General features: G+C 39.1%; 2 long non-coding RNA genes across 4 annotated transcripts in view; one reads left to right on the top strand and one right to left on the bottom strand.

Moving 5' to 3' along the window:
* Nucleotides 1-7,652: 7,652 nt before the first annotated feature.
* Nucleotides 7,653-15,984, bottom strand: LOC135315071 (uncharacterized). Of its 3 annotated transcripts, none has more exons than XR_010374528.1 (4): nt 15,895-15,984; nt 14,219-14,313; nt 10,374-10,733; nt 7,653-10,257 (listed from the first exon to the last, which is right to left on the bottom strand). It is a non-coding gene; the product is annotated as an uncharacterized LOC135315071 (long non-coding RNA). The 3 variants fall into 3 exon arrangements; XR_010374527.1 differs by lacking the exon at nt 15,895-15,984 and adding an exon at nt 15,456-15,602; XR_010374530.1 differs by lacking the exon at nt 15,895-15,984 and adding an exon at nt 14,614-14,704.
* Nucleotides 14,662-16,838, top strand: part of LOC135315075 (uncharacterized) — a 39,104-nt gene continuing 36,927 nt past the window's right edge. Inside the window, exon 1 of the long non-coding RNA XR_010374532.1 lies at nt 14,662-14,747. This is a non-coding gene — a long non-coding RNA (uncharacterized LOC135315075). The remainder of the gene's footprint in view (nt 14,748-16,838) is intronic.

Genomic DNA, 16,838 nt, shown 5'->3' with positions numbered 1-16,838 from the left:
CCTTGCCTATTGACCTTGCTGCCACAGAGACTCACTGCTTACTAAATACACCTTGACTTCAGTGACAAACCATAGTAGCAGACGTCCATGTGTCACAGGACACACAAAATCATCTTCTGTTGTTTTCACTATGCAGATCAAGTCAAAACTATGTTTTTCTTCTGATGACTCAAAGCCAGTAATGTAACCTTGCCTCCTCCTGCTCCAGAAGGTGACAGAGCCCAGCCCTCTTTTAACCTGGTGTTGGACACCAGCCAGAGTCTCTCACCTTCCCTTTGAGCAGTGTAATTCAGGCTAAATTCTCCTTTTTGTGTGTGTGTGTGTGTGTGTGTGTGTGTGTAGCCTGTGGTAAAAATGAAGGGAGAGTTTTTCTCTGTAATTTTGTATTAGAAGGATACCGATGTTTTCTGTAGCTGCAGATAGAGTTTTGGGGGTTTTATGTTCCTTTTTAGAGCCAGGATTCTCAAATATCTGTTCTTTTACTTTTGAAATTTATTAGAGAGCTATAACAATAAAGGAGAGGGGGAAGTAATCTCTGATACCCTTGGTCAGTGATGCACAGCTTAGAGCACAGGTTTTGAAATGAAGGTTTAATGAGTTCTGGCCCTGACTTAGAGTGGTCTCAGAGATAGCACATATTTACTAGTAATCTATTACAGAGGTATTAAGTATAATGTTTCTAAAAGGGTTCTTGAAAGGTGGATACAGACCTGTGAAGTTGTCCCATTTATGTGATGTTTGTAGGCTGATTTTGAAATAAATGCCAATAAGGCACAAGGCAAATCGGTCCTCAAACTAGATTTTCTGACATAATCAGACAGAAGTAGGAGGAAAAAACCATCTCCTGCACCTTACTTTGGTTACAGCCTGCATATGGTTCCCATACTTTCCCAGGGCTTTTAAACCACTGTTATTACAGGGTGTATAAAATTTCTCTGATACTTCTGTTGCTTAACAAGCTGACCTTGAAGCAAAGCATTATTGTTCTTGTCTCCTTCTCTTTAAATCTTTGCATCAGACCCATAGCTTTTTCATTTCTATGTTCCATTTATTAAACTTTAAAGCTAATATACTGGGCTGAATTTACCAGCACACTCTTGCTGTTTTGTGCAGCCTTGGTGATGCAGGAGAGCTGTAAACTTACACCAGCCAGGCTAAGGCAGTTTTATAGCCTCCGAGTATTGCCAGAGAAAGACAAAGCAGCTGGAGTGCATCAGTGAATACATCCCACCATTTTATGTTCTGAACTGTTGATAGTTTTCCTAAGTGCACTGACAAATATTGGTTAAAATAATTTGTAATTAGTTGATCTTTCTTTACTTATAAACCTGCACTAGAGAATTCTGTCTTTCCTGAAGAAGAGTTTTGTTCTGAAGGCATAAAATTGCACTTGGTTTTTAATAAACCTGACCTGAGAGGATTTGTGTGGGGAGAGAGCAATTACAGCAATTAATTATTTGGGAAGAGCAGTTCCTCCCTCCTGCATTTCCTCATCTAGCTGGTTCACAGCTGATTGTCTTTTTATCTTTTTTTTTTTTTCAGTACTAACCATAAGTCATTGTTATCTTCCTCCCCCTGCCCACAAAACAAATGAGAGAGCTCCTGGTTCAGCCTGTTTCTCAGCAGAAGCATAATCGAGTGCCATACAAACAGCACTGCACTTAATAGTAGCTTCAGCAGAATAGTCACGCATTCAAAGGACTTGCTGAGAAGATTTACTTCAAAGGAGAGCTGAACTCTCTTCCTATTCCCTCCAGATGCAATTTCCAGTGGTCATTGTGGGGCATCTCATTGGGATGCTCAGGCTTCAGCTGGTTAGCTTATCTAAGATAGGGCAGCTTGTATACAGATAAAGAGGAGCTACATCTCTGGGACAGCAAGCGCAGTATCACAAGAACTACCTTACTCAAAAGATGAGCTTGATCCTCAGCTCCCACCATACTGATGGGTTTGGAGAACATCCTGCACCCCCTGATTCACTGAGGTATTACTGGGACTTGTTCCTTGCTTCCCTGCAAGCGACAGAGTCTGTACCCTGGATGAGAACATGCCCAACCTTCCTTAGGAAAAAAGTGGCCACAAACTAATGTGTGAGCTTAGTTTAGGAGAGTTGTCTCCTAAATAGTTCAACATGATTAAATTGGTGATCTCTGCAGCTTCTCTGTCCCCATTTCAATAGAGTTGCTGTACAGATAATTTTTTAAAATAATGCTCTATATGAGCTAGCCTGTCTCTTAGGTCTCATTTTCCTTACCTTTCACCTGCAGCACTTAATCATTTGTAAATTACATTGGCTTTTAACAGAATATATTTATTTCCAGCACAATCTTTGCCATGTCCCTTTTATAGTCAGTATTAGAAATGAAATTACCTGGAAAACAATATTTCCTCTACTTCAGAGGCAAACCATGAGCTATGCTTACAAGCAGTAAAATATAAATGTATCTTAAAGAAAGTGAAACACCTTGCACTAACTTATTTCTTCAGAGACACAAAGCTAGCCATTAGGGAGTTGAACTTTTTAACATTTCGTACTCCTTTAAACATTTCTGTCTTATGTCCTTGGCCAAGTCAAGTGTTGAGTTAATATATAAGTAGGAACAACAAATCATTACAATTCTGCTAGACAAAGACTGAAGAAAGCGAAGGATTATTGAATTATTTTTTGTTTGAGAAAAGGGTATTATAATCCAAGCTTTAAATTGGAAAGCAGATGGTAGATTTCTTTCTTTATAAACAAGCAAATGTCAGCCAAAATATTAAAGAATATTCCAGAGTTCTAGGGGTTTATGACAATAAGTTTAAAATTCCTGAATTGTCTGATCTATCAAGGAACTCATAATTACAGAGACTTAGTTAAAGTAATCCAAGGTTTTACTGTGAGGATGAGGTGATTTCTTTGTCAGATATGTTTGATTCAGAGACTTTAGAAAATCCAAGATGTTTAAAGTTCTGTGCCTTTTACATTTGTAAGTATTACAGGAATTTAATGTATCTCATTTACTCAAAAAAAAAAAAAAAAAGAAGAAATTTACAGTTTTATCAATGGCTTATAAAAGATGGTTTCTGGATTTGCAGAAATATGCAAATAGATGAGACTAAGAGCTTATCAAGGCTGATCTTAATTCTGGTAGGATTTAGCTGTGGCTGTGTAACCATTAGACTTAGTCTGTTTGATATGCTATTAGAGTTAATATTTAGCAGTTTTCTGAAATGCACCGGTACTCACAGTAGGTTGTGTTTTGTTATTACACTGCAGAAAGGAAACATCCCATTCTGTTACATTTAAACTGAATTTCTACAAAACCTCAACAAATCAATTGACTCCATCTTACACACATGCTTGGGTTAACAGGCAAGTGTATACTATTTTCCACCCAGTTGATAGTCAATAGTCCTGCTGCTGTAATGTTAATAGGCTCAAAGGCTGCTAATGATTTCTGTCTCTGATCCTTTTTACCCTGCGAAAGAAATTGAAGGGAGCTGTTTGACTTCACAGACCTGAGTCCTGAAGTGAGGTCCATTTTTTTTTTTTTTTCCTGATTTCTAGTATTCATAGTTGCAGCTATCTGAATCTTGGAAGACTTGAAGGAGGGTTCCTTGGTTTTAAGTTTCCCCGTATACCTACCCAAAGTTAATCCACAAGCCCTGGGAGGGAGTTGAGGGAGTGGATCTGTGCTGCCCTATCCTTTGATGTTGAAAGGTTATAAATGAGTTGGGAAGTGCAGAACCCATTTAGAGTAACGGCGATGGTGTTATGCCCAACCTCTTCAGTAGCAAGCCACAAGTAGAAGAGCAGTCCCATCCTTCAGCTAGCTGTTGTGGCTCCCAGTTTAAGAGCAGGGCTCCTTCAGATAACGGAAACTCTAGTAGTTAATGGCATGGTTGGAGAGACGCAGTCAGACACCAGCTACCACCTTGCCTGCAGACAGGTCTCCCAGGTGAATATTGCCCAGTAGGAGTGCTTCAATCCAGGTACCTGGAGCCAAAAGCTGATTTTACTACAGCTCCTGAATCTAGCTAAGGCTGTCAGGCTACCTAGTTAAGCAAATGCTGGGCAACGGTACACAGATAGTTTAGTAATAACTGGGATAGACGGACCTCCCCTCACCAATTATTTTCAACCCAAATGAGTGTGTCTGAGCAACTGAGAAGGCTAGGCTTGACCATGTACTGCTACACCAAGTAGTATATAATTACCCTGTTGAAAAGGATGAATCTCCCTTTTCTGCCTGTCCAAATGAGGTCCTGGAAATCTTGCACTGATCTGGAAGATCCCGTTTTGGACAGGCAAGCTCTGGTGATAACTGCCAGTCATGTTTATGACTACTGACAAGCCTGTAAAGCAGCTGTGTAAAAAGGAATAGACCCTTGCTAATTTTGTAGCTGAGATCAGTGCTGACAGCAATGCTGGAAGCTGCAGCAAGGCCCACTGCTGCTCTTGTTACTGTCCGAGCCCTACCGATACTGCTTTCCACTGTAAATACAACCTATGTGCTTTGTAAAAGTCTGCTTTCACTGAGCTCAGTTGTAGCAAACAAGAAAAATGATGAGGTAATAAAAATCAACCCCAAACTTTGTGTTCTTTTTTCTCCCCTCTGGGCTCAACGGGTTCCTCCTTCAGGGTTGCTCAGCCTAAAATTAAGCTTGTAACTCTGCTTCCATGGAACCATTTCCACCCCCTTCATCTACAGATGTAATATCGGGTTAGGTGTCAGCAAAGCCACAGAACCTACCAAACAAATACCAACCTTGTATCAAGGTGAAATGGGCTAGTGACCGCTGGCACCTCACAGCAGTGGGAGGGTCTCTTTTGGTTGTTGTAGTGCACTCTCACCAAAAAATAGAATAAACACTCACCAAATTTCTTATCAGAAGATTGAGCCAGAACATAAAATCTTGGCAGTTCATAAAGATTTAATTAAATATGCTTAGGTGTCTTCTGCAATGCATTAACACAGTGAACTCCAAGTCCTCCTCCTCCCAGTGGAAGCTTTGAGGATTCTACATTTGCATCTTTTTACATTGCTGTTTGTCTGTAGAGCAGCCTAAGTCAGCAATGGTACGTGACAAGCTGAATAAAAACGAGAAAATCTTGCCAGGAGAACTTGAACCACTTTTTGTTTTTTTCTTTACTTCTCCCAGTGATCTCTAAAGCTGCTTATCAATTATATTTTTCTGTTGTTGGAAAAATAATTATGATGCTAATTCAAGAAAGGAGAAATACTTCTTGGTTCTTTTTATCTTCTCTATACATGCTGCTAGCCACATCCTTTCTCAAAGTATTGCCAGAAACAATGTTGCCTCCATTTCTGTGCTGCTCATAAGATACTCAAGACTATTTTCTAACACTGCTGGAATGTCCAGTTTGTCCAAAGATACCGATCATTGCCAAAAAGGCTGGGCCTTTCTCGGTAAGTGGTTTTGTTGCACATGTAATAGGGTAAGACATTCTTTGTCTTGGCTTCTGTCCCTAGTCCAGCTCTGTAGACTTATAAACTCTTATAAAAGCAGACTTTAAAGTATTTAATGTTCCTAGCTGTCTGAGTTTGTCCCTAATTACATTTTGTATTCCCTGCAGAAACAGAGATACTTTCTTGTATTGACTTCCCTATGTTGCTATTGTATTCCCAGTAGCTTTCACAGAAATAGTCTTCCTAGAGCAGTATTAAGTAGTAGTGATTATCTGATAGTGTAATGTTGTATTTTGGGAATATCAACTCCCACAATCTCATCAAAAGATGGGCCTTATTATTCTAGGGAATGTGTAAAGTAAGGAATTGCAGAGACGAGGACACCAGCATCAGTACTGTGGCTATACTGGCACATATATCCAAAGGAGTGGAGGTGCAGACAAGTATTGTTTCTTTTAGGGGGATATCTGAAGGTTATGGAAAATACTGAAATTTCACTCAATTGTACTGTAACAGTTTAACTATAATATAATGATACTAAAATGATGTTATAATTAGTAACTATAGTTATTATATTATTATTATAGTCACCGTTGTGTGACATCCAAAAAGCTGCAGCTTCTTCTTTGCCCCAGTACCCCACTCGTGCAGTAATTCCTAAAAGTGCCATGAGAAGTCTGCATGAATCACAGAATGCTTTGGGGTGGAAGGGACCTTTAGATGCCGTCTAGTCCAACCCCCCTTCAGTGAGCAGGGACATCAGGTTGCTCAGAGGCCCGTCCAGCCTGACCTTAAATGTTTCTAGGGATGGGGCCTCCACAGCCTCTCTGGGCAACTTGTTCTCAATTTTACCACCCTCTTTGTAAAAATTTTCTTCCTTATATCCAGTCTAAATCTACGCATGAATGAAAACTTAGTTCATAACCAACTAATGCAAAGCCAGCATCAGGTAGCAGAAAACGGCTAGACTACCTAGAAAAACCTATTTATTTCAATGGATTAATTAGTCCACTTTTCTAAAGAAAGAACAGAAGAGGGATTTAAATGCCCAACCTAATGCTATTTTAGGTGAACTAGGCTAGCTGCCTGGTCTCCAGCTGTGGCTCTGGAAAGACTCACGTCTCCCATAGCTCCTGCCTGGTACCTGCCAGCCCTTTATAGACTTCTCAGATACCATGGGGCATCCAAAATGTCACAGGGCATGTCTGTACACCTGAGTCACCCCCTCAGACTGCTAAGGAGTTAATTGTGTGAACTGGAATTAGAATCTGAAGTCCTAATTATGCTGCATAGTCATTTAGTGTTCAGAGGTGGGTTTTCTTCTGCTCTGTGTCAGGAGAGGAGAGGAAGGGTTGGCGTTCTCCTCCTCCTCCTCCTATTATTCAGCATGTTATGTGCTCAGTGGTTGCCACCCTCCAACCTAGTTTCTAAAGGCACAGTATTCTTCAGGATGAAAATACAATACAAAAGTAGGAAATATTACATGCTGTGCTATGGAGGTTTTATGTTGGTAACACAAGTTCCAGCGCGTGCGAAAGACACCGTCATTGCTATTTTTCTCTTGTTCCTGGTGAGGCCAAACTTCTGATCTCCTGGGAATTTCCAGATGGGGATGCTAATGGGATATGTAGAAATGGGTTACCTTCCCCGCCCCCCCCTTCCCCCCCCCCCCCATCTTTTTTCATTCCTTCTGGCTTAAGAAAGAAGAAAAAGAGTAAGCAGTCTTTATTCAAAATATGGACTTCATGAGACATTTCACAAGCAAATGATGCCCAAACGCATAGCAAGTTCTAATAGTTAGAACTGAGAGACATTCTTTCTGTCTTTGGAAGGAAAGAAAACTGGAAAAAATTCTTTACAAATCATATGCAATTAGATCCATTAGATGGTTTTGTTTTGACTTTGGACTTTTGAGCAAAATCTTGATATCCTTTGTATCAGATAGCTTATTTTCCCCAAAAGATTCTGTATTTAATGTGTATAAATGAACAACCTCCCCTGCTGTGAATCTGCAATCGTGATGCCTGTTTGTGCACAGGTAACATGAGGGGAAATTTGTACCAGATTCCCATCTCTCTGACCCTCAGCAGTCTCTTTTCTTAAATCCCAAATGTCGCCTGCTTATGCTCTGATTTTGTTATGGTTATCTGAAGATTTATTTTCAAATGTAAGTCCTTTAAAAGGCATATACGTTATTTTCACATTTGTAATGTCTATATCAGTCACAGATGCTACAACTTTGAAACAATTTAAAAAGTTTAATTTAGAAAAATGTTAAAACACGGCATTTTAACAGTTTTGGAAAAAGATGTATTTTGCAGATTTTTTTTTGTTCAAATCTGCTCTTTTCTAAAAAGCCTTGGGTTTGATAGGATACTTTCTACTGAGAAACATTTCTTATAGAAGAATTCTTACCAGATTTGCTTGTATTAAGGGAGTTAATTTATTTTTCTATGAAACGTGATTGTTTTGTATTGCATATTATCCTCTCTCATCAATATTGAACATTTGATTAAAATAATATAAATGTCTAATATTAGCCTGAGATAGTAATTTGCTTGGAAAAATATGGTAGATTTTTTACATACCCACTTGTTATGTATGAAATAAAAAAATAGACCAATTTGAAAAAAAAAGCCATTAGAACACTTTACACTTTTTAATTCCAGTTTCTCTATGGGATTCTGTCCTCTGAAGACTGAAACGACTGTATGAATTGACCCAAGAATATAAGTGAAACATCTGAATGATATTAAGCTGTGTCCAGTTTCACCCCAAGCTTACTGAGCAAGTAAAATTGCAATGAAATTTGGATCTTGTTCTGGACAAACAAACAAAAAAAACTTCCATCGATTTCAGTGGCCCCCAGACCACTGCCTTCACAATGGGGACCTTTTTGCAGATTTACTTGTACTATAACTCCAAGTTATAGTCCTCTTCATTGTAAGACTTTCTATGGCTTTTTCTACTTGATTGGTCTGAAATTTATATGTATAAGATCAGGACATAAAATCTGCAGTGAAATAGTATCAAACACTACAGCCTAAATAAACTCAAAAATTGTATAGCCTAAATAGTGCTCATCTCTTAACATATGCAACATCTTTCACAGAAATAGTATGTAGGCTTTTGATCAGTGACTGACTTGGTATGTTGATTGCTATAGGAAAAGAAGCATGAATACTTCTTTACTCACTCGTACTAGTATGTGTGTCAATATTTTAATACTTAATGTCTGAACTCTACACAGAGTTTATCCTTCCATGAATTAACAAAGACTCTGGTGGAGCTTTCTCACAGTTTCCCATTGTGGTAGGCTCTGTGTAAAAATACCTAAAATAAAAAAATGTGTACTGCACCAGCTTCAAAATATTTTGATTGCATAGACAGGTTGTCGGAAGAGAAAGGAAATATAAATATGGTGAGGTTTTTTAAATGCACCATTAGCCTATCTCTGCTCCCAGTGAAGTCAGTGACTCCCATGCCAGCACTGACCAGGCAGGACTATATCAGTAATTAAACAGCTCAGTCTCAGCCTCAAGAAATACTACCTGACATAATTCCTGTAGCACAAAAAGTGACCCTCACAGGTGATGCAGCATGCTTTATTTTCACTAGTTTTCTGTATTGCCAAGCATCGGTGAAATGAAAAGGCCGTGTGGTTCAAGGGCACACAACAGCAAGGTTATTTTTTAACCTCCCTATTTCAATCCTGGAGTCTGGATTCACTTAACTTCAGGATGTATCTTTGCTGCCTCAGGGTACATGTCACGTTGGATGCCTGTTAATGGCAGGTGTACGCAACAGGATTTAAATGTATTGAAGAGTGTGTGTTGTGTGAGATGCTCAAGCAGCACGACGGCAGCTATGAAAGCTCCTTTGTTTCTTTGGAAACAGGCCTGCAGGCTCATGTAGAGAGCACTGGGCACTTAATACTGGGCCCTTCTTTGGGAATTTTTCCTTAACGAAAGCGAATTTTCATTTCCCAAACGTTAGCCATTCGCTTCTGCGTGGACTGAGATTCAGGGTGTGCATTAGTTTAATTATGGTGCTGCTTCCCCCAGGTGAGTCTGCTGTGAGGAGCAATGCAAGTGGCACAGGTGGCTTCAGCACTTGGGTGCATGCTCCAAAAGCAGGGAAGACACAGATCAACACAGTTTAAATTAGAAGTATAATTTTGAGCCGTTTGGTCATTCCAATGAAACACAGAAGGTATGTACAAGAAAAAGTACATGGCAGCGCCACCAGTGAAGGACAGCTTTTCTGGTAGAGTGGCTGAGCGGTGTGGGCTTAAAAACACTGTCTGGTCTAAACCAGATCTGAAGTAAGGCCTCTCCCTCAGTCACTGAGGCTAAAACAGAGAGAAGGTCCCCTCACAGTGTTGGAAAATTGTGACACTATTTGTGCATCACTTCAAAATACCTGACCCCCCCACTTTTTCCAGAAAAACTTATGTGGGGGTCAGATGTTCCTGAATGCACGTCCCCTCTTTTCTGTCAGTGACTTATCTGCTGGGTTCTTATGTATACAGCGGATCTGATCCTGAGCTGTACAACAGTTTCCAACATGCTGTTAATTCAAAGAAACAAAGCATTTCAAAATGTGTCTCCAAGCATCTGATAACCTTCTTGCACCCGCGGTGAGGCTGGGGACGGAGGAGGTGTGGAGCAGGTTGGTGGCATACTGCAGCCTTTAAAGTTGTGTTAGAACTTGACCCAAAGGAGGATGGTGATCGGTTCCTGCATGGTGATCACCTGGAGAGAGGCTGCACTCTGTCCTATGCAAGTTGTCCTGCAGGAGGGTGGAGGGAGTACATGGTCGCAGGTGGAGATCACCTTGAGACCTAGAAATAGAGACGGGGCTAAATTAAAACCTTGAGTGCCAATGCAGGAAGCCCAGAAATAGAGCCAGGATGTCAATCTCTCACACAAATTGGACTTGCATCTACTTTCTACTCACATTTTTAACTTTTACTAGGAAAATCGGAAAGCTCCACTGGCTGAGCTGACAGCATCACAGCACGTGATCAAAGCTGTAACAGCAAAACAATGATAGCAAAGAATAGCAAGAAAATTACTTTTCCTTTTTGTCCAGGGATGAAGAAAGATTTTTAATTCTACACAGAATATTGGTGGGAATGTGCTGGGGAATGAAGATGGCATAAGGGGGAGGAAGAGAGGGAAGAGGTATAAAAGAACTAAATTAATAATATCCATGAATTTTCTAGTGCCTCAATGAAACTGCCGATATACTTGCCTTGAAGTTGTTCCCTTTTTTCTCATTTGAGCAACGCCACAGCATCTATTTCTATGGGATTCCCTGCTTAGAAAAAACCATAAATTAGTGCTTTCCAATTTCACTTTTATTAAGCAGCAAATATTACTTCAGTATTGAAAGTTTTTGCTATATTTAGTAGAGGTTATGCCTAGCAAATAAAGGCAGGAATTTAATATTATTTCATTTTACTTAAGGTAGTTGGGAGTGTATATAGGCTTTTAAAGTCAATAACAGTAATAAATATTTTAAACAGTAACCAGGAGCAGTGTTTAAACATGTAAACGTAAGGGACTATGTAAGAAAATGAGATTTTTTGCTGGGACTCACATAAGAAGCCCATGTCTTTGGTTCCAGAAATTGATCACAGTTTTGAAAAACTAGTAATGACTATCAATACTAGGTTTTGTTAGGTCCTAATTAACCCAAATCTTTCATCTCAACCATCTTACTGAAGTCTACAATTTCATATTCTAATATCTTTTTCAGTCTCCTGGTCAGCATGCTGTCAGAAGTTTTTTCAGACAAATATATGGTTTTTAAATACACTAAGGGAAGATGAAACCTTTATTTCTGTGTGTTTGCTGGTGCCTGAAGAAAGGCTAGGAGGGCAGGATTTTGATGAAGGTGGTGGAACTCACAAGCAATAGAAGAAAAAAGACTTTTAAGATGGGCTTCTAACACTTTTGGTGGGAATGCAATTTCTGCAAACAAACTCCACAGCCACTTAAAACCACTACTCTGGCCTTACGACTACTTGGTATATATTGGTTACTGAAGCCATGTCATTGCAGGCTAATCAGTCAAGTTGTCTCTTCCAATCCACCTCTATCCAGCACAGTTCTGAAGGAAGTATTATCTCAAATGCTGAGGAGTGATCCTGACCTGCTGCTGCCGCCACCGATTTATATCGCTATATGATTAGTTCTTGGATTCCTCTGTAATAAACCTAAGTATATGGATCCATTTTCCTTCCTTTTCCTCCACCCAACACTAGGATGAAGGGATGGGTACAGAGTCTAAGGCTTTAACGGAACAGTAATCTATTTCAGTAAATAAACTATTTTTATTCAGTCTTGTATTTGTTAATTTTGCATTGTGAGTAGGTTAAACATGTCAATACCAGTATGACGTTACTTTTCTTAAACACTTTATGGTTTAGTTTATGGTTTAATCTAAATGTGGGATAAACATAGTTACAGTTGTGGTCGGTATCTCTCTTTGGAGAATTACCAGTTCTCTTTGAGAAGTCCAAATCCAGTAAGATTCATTTTGCTGCCAGCAAAGGGCTGCAATGCTAGTTTTAAACAGATAGTGGTGGACTCTAAAGTAACTATTTCCACGCAGGAAAGAGATCATAGAAATGTAACAGAACTCCTAGGAACATGACTGCTCGGAGACAACCAAAAAGTAAATTTAACTTTTTTACATTGTTCTGAAACCAATACAAAGCAAAACTAAACTGCTCTGTATACATTCATGATGTGCTCACTTCTTTAATGCTAATTGTAGATCTGATTTCCCACCTTTCTATTTTAACTAAGATGTAGGGGTATTCCTAGGAAGGATGGAGGAAATGGGAGCGATGACGGTATGGCTTCTGTGGCTCAAAACAAACCAAAAGCTGCACAAAGTCAAACTTTAAAGAGAAGTAAATGGCCTCAAGCACGCAGGCATTTCTCCTAGAGTACTGCTGCTGCTTTCTCAAAAGCATACAAAATGCCTTGATCTGCGTGTAGTTTTCTTTGTATATTGATGTTTTAATTTCCTCTGCCTTCTGAAACTTTCTTTGGGATGGGTTCAAGGCATCAAGAGCAATCAACAGGTTTTCTGCATAGCCTGTATGACTTCTAAAACTGCTTAGTCCCTCTCAGCCCAGATGACCTTCTCGGGTCACCTCACTGTAAAGCTATTTGTTCTTCTCTCAGCTTTGAAACAGTTCTGTCCGTCCTCTTGTGTCTCCAGTGTTTCTGGTGCATCTTTTCTCTGACAGTTCTTTCCAATATCTCCTTCATGAACTTAAAGAATTTCAGAAGCTTGCGGCTTCTCAGCTCTTGAGTGTTATCTAATGGTTTCTCAGAAATGTATAAGCTACATACATTAGTTTTTTGCTCGGAACAGAAGAATTGTGACTTTTTTTTTTTCCTTGTTACTTTATAGTTAAAGGATTTTAACCTGTGGCTAGGATTTGTGCAGAGCTTTTAAATGGTTGTGAATTTATTCATGAAGGCCTAAGGTCCTTACTGAAATCTTTTTCATAAGATGTCAAATAAAGACCCTCATACATCAGTGTCTTTTGTTCTGCCTGTTACAAAAGGGGATATTTGTGATTGTGTTCTTCTATTTCCAACATTTTTAATAGATATGGTTTTGGTTTACATTGACCTTTATAGAAAGTTGCCTGAATCAATTCTGATGTGCTCTAGAAACTACAGAATTCTGATTTTAGCTTCCTCATACTGCATCTCTAATAGAGAAATATTCTTTTCTAGACAGTTAACCTTTACTATCACTTTTCTGACTGAGTCATCAGCAATTATTTTGTCCCCGAGGAGTATTTTTATGGCTTTCCAGAGATTTATGGGTAACCATCTTATGGTAACATAGTCACAGAAAGGGCTTTATTTCTACTTTTTTTTTAAATAGTTCAGGTGTGCATCGCCTAGGAACAAGTTAATCAGTCTCCACGAGCTGGGATATGAGCTGGCCGTTTTCTGCAGCGGTAAGTAGGGCGGTGTGAGCCATACGAAAATGAAGGAAGACTTTGCAGTCTAGCATTGTTCTGTGGATTCTTTTTGGTAATTAAGAAGAAGCTGTTTTCAAGTATGTTCTGCACGCAGCTGAAAAACTGATGTAATTCTTCCTTTTGGCACCTGTGTCACTATGACTTACTTCTTTCATGAAATTAAGCATCTACGAGCCCTGTCTTGTAAGTCCTCAGGGAATAACTTCTCTGTGATGGCAGGGGGGTGTAGTCATAATCCTTTTTTCAGATGAGGTTATAACTCTCATTCTGGTTGGAGGCCCGGCTAGATATAGGCTTATAAAATTTGTGGAATTATTATCAAGACATATATTCCATAGCTAGGGGACAGTAATTCTGGATCATAAAGCCTCAAAGAGCATTTAATCCAGCTGTGTTAGACAAGAATGGGATTTGTTGGCATAAAACTAGCAATCCCCTTTTTTCTGGTCTCCAATTCCGTGCAGAAAAAAGAGGAAAATGCAGGTTTTGACTGATGAGCCTTGGCAAATCTCACTGCTGAGGTTTAAGATGTTATCCAGCTTTCTCTCCAGTGTTACTGCCAGAGGTTACCAGCCCTCTAATGCAGCCTGCAAGGGAACCTGCACCTTCCTCCATTCTGCAGTTTCCAGGCAGATTTCAATATTTTGTCCTAAGCCAGTGAGTATATACTAAGACACCAGGCTCTTAACAGGAACAACTGGTTCATTTCTGCTGACTTCACCTTGCAGCAACCTCAGCCACGAGGGTGAGCAGTAGGTTAACCTAGTGGTAGGACTAGCATTACCTTGAACAACTAACAGCAGGATTTGACAGAGCTCATCTGTCCAAGTTGTGTGTGTAATGTGCTTTCTTTTTGCCTTTCCCATGCACACCCATAGCCTTTGCCACCATAAAGAAATAGAAGAAAAAAAAAAATGGAGAGAGATGGAAAACCAAGGTTAAGCACTTAGCAAAAGTTTAAGTTCTATTTATATGCTTGACAAAAATTCAGGAAACCTGTTTGAGCTAAGAAGGGTCATGCATCCTTAGCTGCAGCCCCTGTTAACTGTTCAAATTAGAAAAAAAAAAAATATTAAGCACAGTTTGTCTTTACAGAGAGCAAAATTTGTCCCCCTTATGAAATTCTGTTACGGTGAGCAGTTGCTGTTAGCACAGCTGGAAGCTGGATGCAGCACTTACGCAGCCATCACGCACAGTAAGGACGGACGTGCCACGTTATCCGTTATCTGATCGTGAGGTATAACCTGGGACCATTTCAAGTAATTTGCTTTTGTTGGTGTTACTGCAGTTTCTGCAAATGAAGAGAGCTTGCGGTAAGCTATTCTTTGGGTTTGTAACTTTTTCAGAAATGTATACTGTAGCTTTCCTCCTTCATCCTTCCCAGAAGCAACTGCTACATATTTTGACATGCAGTTAGGAATCTGAGTCCCATTAATTTTCAGTGAGACTCAGTCATTTGAATGTCCAAGTCAATTATGAAATAGGATTTGGGGCCCTGCTTCTTTAGCTGCTTATCAAAATGTTTCACCTGAAACGTTTCATTTTTTGGCACTGTAATTATTCAATATCTGCTGAAGTATTTGTAACCCTGATGTAAATGTACATAGTATTATTTGAATACACTTTTAAAGTGTGGCAAAAGCACACTGAATAAATTTCAAGAGACTGATCCAAGACTGAGTGACGTGTCAGTCATTTTTGGAGGGTTGGATTAGGACTCAATTGAATAATATTGTCTGGGTTTGCTAGTTGCAAGAAATGTCATTTTGGAAAACTGATGGGTATTGAACATTTGGGACCTGTATGATAAATTTCATACAAATTTTCCCTTTTTGTGACATTAATATTTGTAACTTGAAAATCCAAATTTGTTATAAGATATATAGAACAACCTGGTAGTTAGATGGAATACAGCTGTACCTGCTTATCTAGCTACACAGTTCTGAGGCTGAGATAATTAAAATTAGATGCCAGAGTTCCTATAAGGAAAAACACAGATATGATAAAGCAAAATCACCCACCTGATGTTAATGATGATGACAGACTAATGGCAAGGTACATTATACGACAGACTTTTCAGAAACACGGTTATATAACTTTACTGCAATTCCCTTCTCTTCCAACCCATTTGTTTAACCATCTGTTTAAATTTAATAACTAACCCCCAGTTAGGCCAGGACCAAATACACACTGCAGTAAGTAAAGTTAAACAATGTAGGCATGAGTTCATAACCTCTCTGAGGCAACATCTTCCTTTTTAACCTTACGTTTTCACGGTGCAGAGTGAGTTTTCTGTTCATGCTGGGTACCATGAACCCAAATTTGACAAATACAAAAAAATAACAGACATTTGTGATATCCAGACTGTGAGGTGATAAAACAATTAAGATAGTAAAAAGCTTCAGATTACAATTGTTAATATTTTTTCCCAGAGTTTAAGTGGGGGGAAATGTCTGTTACCTTAGAAATATTAGGATTTTTGTTGAATAGCTGGCAAGATGTTCTCCATGACTTAGTGATGTTACCTAGTGACAAGAGAAAACAAAAATAAAAAACAATAATTGAATTCAGAGACCTCTTTACTCAGTATCTTCTTTTTTGTCATTAGATGTTTTAAGGGAATAGCAAGAGTAAAACTGTCTGGGATTCGCCACTGGTTTCAACAATAAAGTAAAGCCAGAAATGAAGAGAAATTAAACTCTCTTTCACCCTTGGCCTCTGAAAATTCCCTTTCTGGTTGCAAAGCACTTGTGTTCTTTTTGCTGGTGTAACTTAATGTTGAACAGGTAAAGTATCAGCCACTGCATATGGCATTGCTGTAATGCATCTCTGTTTTACTAGATGATGACAAACACTAGGTAACTGTGTAATATGAGCTGACAAAACACCAGGGTTTCCACTGTTTCTAGTCTGCGTGGCTACTCTTAACACATCTGCAATGTGTTATCTTAAAGAACAAAAAGCGAATTTGTTTCTAAAACATTGCAAAGGAACAACACAAAATAAAGAAGCGGTTTTAAGTGCTAGGAAACAACTAGTTTTAATGTTTAATGCAACGTATTTTATATGGTCTTGTTATAACTATTTACTTGACCTTTTTTTCCCGTCTGGTTCATCATGTATTATTAAAAGCTTTTAACAAGATGCATACAGTACTGGCTCTATCTGCCCACTGTTTACGTAAATAGCATGCCTGGGAATAATAAACTACAAGCTTTCTTTGAAAGCATTGTAAAGGGACATATAGCAGAAGCAAGAGTTATTATTAAGCAGCTCTTAACCCTTACAGAAGCTGTGCTTTGATTACTAGTTTAGTCTCAGTGCTGAAGGGAATCTTTTACAAAACTCTCATGCCCTATCATTTCTGCACACTCTTTCCGGTTGTTATTTCTCAGATGTGCTCA

Source organism: Phalacrocorax carbo, chromosome 1 (assembly GCF_963921805.1).
Source record: "Phalacrocorax carbo chromosome 1, bPhaCar2.1, whole genome shotgun sequence".
NCBI classification, from domain to species: domain Eukaryota; kingdom Metazoa; phylum Chordata; class Aves; order Suliformes; family Phalacrocoracidae; genus Phalacrocorax; species Phalacrocorax carbo.
The sequence above is the reverse complement of the archived record's forward strand: the minus strand, read 5'-3'. Positions and strand labels throughout refer to the sequence as shown.